The sequence below is a fragment of the Malaclemys terrapin genome, chromosome 10 (genome assembly GCF_027887155.1).
Source record: "Malaclemys terrapin pileata isolate rMalTer1 chromosome 10, rMalTer1.hap1, whole genome shotgun sequence".
Classification (NCBI taxonomy): Eukaryota; Metazoa; Chordata; order Testudines; family Emydidae; genus Malaclemys; species Malaclemys terrapin.
The window spans coordinates 824,124-830,269 of NC_071514.1; positions in this window are offsets into that span (position 1 = coordinate 824,124).

Genomic DNA, 6,146 nt, shown 5'->3' on the forward strand with positions numbered 1-6,146 from the left:
GCACTCACCGCCACCTCCCCTTGGCCTGCAGCAGCCACAAGGGCCAGCCAGCTCTGTGCCCTGGCCTCCTCTTGGCGCTGCCCTCAGGGCTTGAAATTACTGCCCCCGGGGTACCCCCCCCCACTCTGCCCTGTTGCTCAGGCTGAACACAGGGTGCTGGGCCCTGCCCCTTGCTGTGAGCAGCAGCCCCCTGCAAGTGTGGGCCTGGGTCATGTGTTAACTGCTTGAGAGCTGGGGTATGGGGCCCCCAGGCTAGGTGCCTTCGCCGACCCCCCACACACACACACACCAGCTCACAGCTGGTTTCTGGGGCAGGGCAGCAACCCCTCTCAGCCCCATCCTGCCCATGAGACGAGTGCCCGCTGCCAGCGTGCCAGTGCCCAGGCCCCTTCACTTCTACCTGTGCTGTCCCATGCGGCTCCTCCGGCTTCCCTCTGAGCAGAGCGCCAGGCTGGGGGAGAATCCCAGCACCATCCCTGGGAGCTCAGGTCACCAGGCGCAGATGGTCCAGCCCCTGGCTCCCCACTGTGGGCCCGGGTCACCTGGCTGCAGTGCTGCCAAGGGCCAGGGGTGGGGGGCTGGGAGGAGGAACCCCCTCCAAGAGTCAAGGCCCAGGTGTGGGGCCCCCCAGCACCAGGGCTGGAGCTGCCTTGTCATGTGTCTGGAAACTTCTGCTACTTCTCAGGAAACCACCCAAATCAGGAACTAATTCGGGAAACTCCTGGTGTTGTGGGGAAAGCTGGGGCCATGTGAGGCACTTGGCGAGCCAGCCCCTGCCTGCCCTGTCTCAGTCACCTGGGCTGAAGCCCCTGTGCCTTTGGGTGTGAGGGGTGTGGGCCCTTGGGGGCTGGGCTGGCCCCCAGCCCAGACCTAACCCCCGAGATGCAGACAAATCCCCGTCTTCCCATAGCCCCCAGCCAAGAGGCGCTGACTCCCCGCCCGCTGGGGCCAGCTGCACCCACGGCCTCAGGCCTGGCCCCCAGGGCCCTCTACCCAGGCCCACCCCAGTGAGGGGTTCTGGGGCCAGGCCCTGAAACACCCAGAGCTGAGCCAAAGTGGCTGCAGCCCCTGCCAGAGCCCTCGGCTGCCTGGGCCATGCTCAGCCACAGGCCAGACCCGTTGCCCCCAGGCTGGGGGGAGGAGGGGGAGCCCAGAGCCCAGTCCGACCCCAGGGGTGACTGCAGCCAGCCAGAGGGGAGATGGAGCCACTTTCTGTGCAGTGTTCCCAGCACGAGGGAGCCAACCCTAACGTACCAGGGCCACGAGAGATGCCGCAGCGAGCAGGGCCAGGGCCGGGCTGGGTCTGAGCAGGAGTGATGGGGAGCCACCTGCCCCCAGCATGGACACAGCTTGGCCCCCAAATGCTGGGGGACCCTGTCCCCCCATCCTGGCTCAGCAGAGCCACTTCTGCAGGAGGTCACAGTTCAGCTCAAAGGGACAGAGGTGCCCTGGGTGCTGCCAACAGGCGTCACTGGGGGTGGGGGGTGGTGCCTGGGGGGGGTCCAAGTGCAGAAGCAGTGTGGGGGAGGGGAATGGGAAATTGCCATGAATAGGAGGGTGAAGGGGGTGGGACTAGGACTCAAGGGCCAGGAGCCCAGACGGGGTGTGCAGGGTGAAAGGGGCCAGGCTGGGGGTGTGCAGGGCTTACAGGAACCTCAGAGCGGAGCAGATCCCAGGCTTGTTTACCTGCTACTCCATCACTGGCAGCAGCAGCACCGGACACCTCGGGGGAAGGTGTGCGATCTGGGCAGTAGCAGATGTGGGGTAATTAGACCCCCCCCCCAGCTAGTCACATCCTGACCCTAATAGGTCGCTTGGCCTAAGCCCTGGAGCAGGGGTTTATCTGTGCTGGCTAGTCTTGTTATTTATAGAAATGGCCACTCCCACTCTCTGAATCTTGCTCTGGTCCCAGCCTCAATGACTTCCTGTGGCTGATAGTTCCACAGGTTAATTGCCGGTTGCGTGAAAAGGTGTTTCCTTTGATTAGTTTTGAATTCGTTACCTCTCTGTGTCATTGCATGGCCCTTGTTGTGCTCTGAGACCAGGAGAACAGCAGCTCCCAGTAGCCCTTCTCTAGCCTGGGCCAGACGCGCTGCCCTGGGGTGTCTGCTGCCTGGAACAAATTAATCCTGTCCCGGCTCGTCCAGGCTCGGCTTTCACAGCTCCGTTCTCCGGTTCTGGGGCCCGCCATGCTGACGGCTGTTGTACTTAAAGTACTGCCCAGGATCTTTTCAGGGGGAATAAGACAAAATGCCACATTTATTAGTAATACATGTATTCACTAACACTGTATTATATGCATATAATATATTACACTTACACTCACACACACACACACACACACACACAAACACACTCCGTCTTGTTGTTACCAATTAGTTGCTCCCCTTAACTTCACTGGCCAGGTGAGTGGGGAAGGGGGTGGAGCCGGGCTTCTGCCGATCCGGATCGATGCTCCCATGTTGACAAGACGAGACCCGGGGTCCTCTGCAAGACACCTCACTTTTATAGAAGCTTCCCTCTTATGCAAATCTAGACCAGATTCAAACTCTGTGTCTGTGTCCATTGGTCCTTTGTGCTGCTTTCTTTTGAGTGTTGTCCCAATGCTGCAAAGAGGGTGTTTCCAAAAGAAGGTGCTTGCTTCTAACCCCCGAGGCCGTCGGTATGTCTGCTTGTCTTTAATGAGCCCACTTGACACGTTTTATTGTCCTTGGGTCTGGCTCCCAGCCCCTCTCCAACAGTTGAGGCTGTCTGGAGGTGCTGCCTTCCATGCCTTGCTCATCCACGCCTCATTCATTCAACAGGGCAATTGATTAACAGTGGGGGGGGGAGAGCTCTTGTTCTACTGCTAGCAAAAAGAAGAACAGGAGTACTTGTGGCACCTTAGAGACTAACAAATTTATTAGAGCATAAGCTTTCGTGGACTACAGCCCACTTCTTCGGATACAGACTAACACGGCTGTTACTCTGAAACTTGCTAGCAAAAAGAAATTTTTCTTCTATCTTATTCTATCCTTAGGGGCTATAATATTATACCAAGGGCAATGCAAAGTTTCTAAATGAGGCTTTGATACAAAGTCCCATGAAAACAGAGGTCACACGTGGGTAGACCCACCACAAGGTTATATGAAGAGGCACAATGTAAAGTCATATGAAAATTATCAGAGATTTATCTACACAGCCCCCCTCCCCCGCTACCTTCTCAGCCAGGCCTTAGGGGAACTTTCGGGTTTCCAGGGATCCACTGTGGCAGTGATTGCGGTTGCCCTTGGAGAGGGGCCTCCCGGGGTTTCTACCCTTCCTGCGCCTAGTGTTGTGGAGCCAGCCTGGTCCCCAGGTGACCTCCTATCCCACAGCCTGGCTGCATTGTCAGAGCCACGCCACTCATTTCCCTACCAAAGCCGGAACCTCGTCCAGGTTTGGACTGTGGGGCTCTGCGGTGGCCAAGTGGCTTGAATCCCTTTGTTCCACTGCAGGAACTCCAGATAGGAGGTTTGCTGGGGCTGGCGCTCCTGCCCAAGCAGCCTCCCATTGACTGCTGTTCTGTGAACCATCACAAGGAACAGGACAGGCTGGTCACAGTCCCTTTGCCACTCTTCTCCAAAGGCAGCCTGTGGAGCTGCCAGCGTCCTGCTGAACAGCTTCCCCCCCTCCTCCCCAGACTGGGCGTGTGCCGGGGAGCCCTTGGAGCTCACGAACCTGGTGAAACACTTTGGATTCGGTTTCTCCCCTGATCCGTGTGCAGCTCATGTGGGACCCCATATCTGGGGAAGAATTCGGCTCTAGGAGCTCGCCGCTTCCCCGGCCTCTTGATTGCTAACCATTCTGGACAGCCCACACTCCCAGCAAATACGGAGTGCCAGCTGGTGTGTGCTCATGGTGACTTGACAGCTGGTTTAACGGGATCTTTCAGAGCTACAGAGGAGTTTTTAAGTTGCAATAGCCATGTTTGAATTGTTAGAGAAGAAAAGGGTGGTCAGGGAATTGTTGTAGTAGTTGCTGCATGCCTGGATGGTTCTGCTGCTCTTGTTTCTACATGTGAGAACGGGCCTGGCCATGCGCTCTACTGGGGCCCCCACAAGATACTGCTGCACAGGGGCTCTCCCAAGTTTAGAGGGGCCCGTCTTTGCAACACACCCTCATGTTTCCTGCACCAACTTTCTACACGTGCCTGCATTTTACCTACCAGCATTACCTACCCCCACAGCCACGGTCCAGTGGATGAACCAGGAAACCGGGCACTTCCACAGACTAGAGGGAGAGTGAGAAGCCAGGCATGTGTTCCTGAGCCCTCTTACTGCCTTGAGCAGCCAATTCCTAGCTTGCTTGCATAGGGCAGTGTTTGCAATGATCCGCCCAACAAGGCCTCAGCGTTACCTCACTTGTTCCCGGGCCTGGGTATGATTGTGAAATCACAGCACTGCAGCTGTTCCAGCCACCTGCTGAGTTGCCCCTCAAGATTCTTGGTAAGAGTCATTGCGGAGAAGCATGGGCTGGCCTGAGCTCCTGCCCTGCCAGCTAGGTCTGATAGGCAAGGGATTTGAAACATGGATAAGCCAAGACAGGACCAGAGCCTTTGTCAGCACTGAAAATGCGAAATCACACTCTGCCAGCCACGGAAATGTTTGCGCTTTTGCCCAGGCCTGCGCAATGGTTTTGCAATAATGGCAAATCCCCAACTGAGGAGCAGAGCGCCCGATAAAACGCTGCGGCTGTCAGGGGCTGGGGAGCTGGCCAGCTCTGCACGGCCGCAAGGTTCTTCCCTCCTCATTGGGTCTTTTCCCTCCCAGGAACAACTCAGCGTTCTTGGAGTGTGATTTCAAATTCTCCACCTTCAGCTTATCACAGACTATAAACGTAGCAGTTCCAGCACGCACCGCGATCTCAGCTGGGTCTAACAAGGGCATGCCAGCAATCCCCTCCCCACTAGCCTCTCAGACACAGCTGGGACTTTGCACAAGACAATAGCCATCTCCTTCATTGCCACAAGCCTGAGCCTGCTGCGAAAACAGTCTCCTCCCTAGGTCACGGAGCCAGAGGAGCCATGCTACGGTCCTGCTTGGACCAGTCTCTTGAAGGAACCACCTCCATGAGCCCGAGGGGGTCTCGTCCTTCACGGTTGGCCGTGCAGCCTCCCCACCTCCTGAGACTGAACCTCCGGGGCTCCAGCCCTCCTGAGCTCTGAGCCCAGCTCAGACCAACCCCGATGGAGACGTGTCAGGGACTAAGCACCTCGCCCAGCATTTCAGTGACACACACTGTGAAAACAAGTGGGTTTCTTAGTCATCTGGACACAGCCTAGGGAGGCCTTAGGGCAGCACAGAGGCATGAAGGCTAAAGCAGAGACTGTTCTGTTCAGCCCAGAGCCCAGCCCCGCTGCCGTGAAGCCCAGTGTCAGGCTCTGCCTCTCTCTGACTTGCTTCCTTAGTCAGTTCCCATGAGAACCCAGACGCCGTCCAGAAACCAGCTCTATTCACACACTTTCTATCCTGCGTTCTCAAGCTGTGGTTTCTGCTCAGCTTCCTTGCTAAACTATGGGGAAATCCATGACTCATGGGAGCGGGCTTTGTCTCTCTCTCTCTCTCTCTCTCTCTCTGGCTCCTTTGTTGAGCTGGGCTGGGTTCAACCAGTTCCTCAACTATTCTTCATTCCACCCAGACTGGGGATGTGACACACACCTATGTCTCTGAGCCTGCCTGGAGAGCAAACCTGATCCTAACCCTAATCCTGAGGCACACACAGGGCTCGTAAAAATACTACAGAAAATTCCCACTTCATCACCCCTGCCCTTCAGGGCACGGCCACTTTCCAATAACCACTTTTACCGTCCAGTGTGAAAAACCAGATGGAATCTGCTATGGCCTCCGGGGTCCCATCTACTTGTGGTAATGGCCAAGAATCCTTTACAAGTGTCTGAGTTCAGTTTTCTGTAGGCCCCACAGAATGGTGCCATCTTTTTTCTTAAGCAGCCTGAGGGGTGAGGCCCAAGGGCTGGCTGAAGGTTCAGTTACACCTTCCTGAGCTATTCCCTTATTGGCCTATCAGGCCTCTTTCCGTAACTGGTGATGTGGTGGTTGGATCCCGCCCGTGTCTGGTCTGGGCTGGTGCACGGCTCGTGACAGCTGTGCTGCCTTGGGATCGCAGGC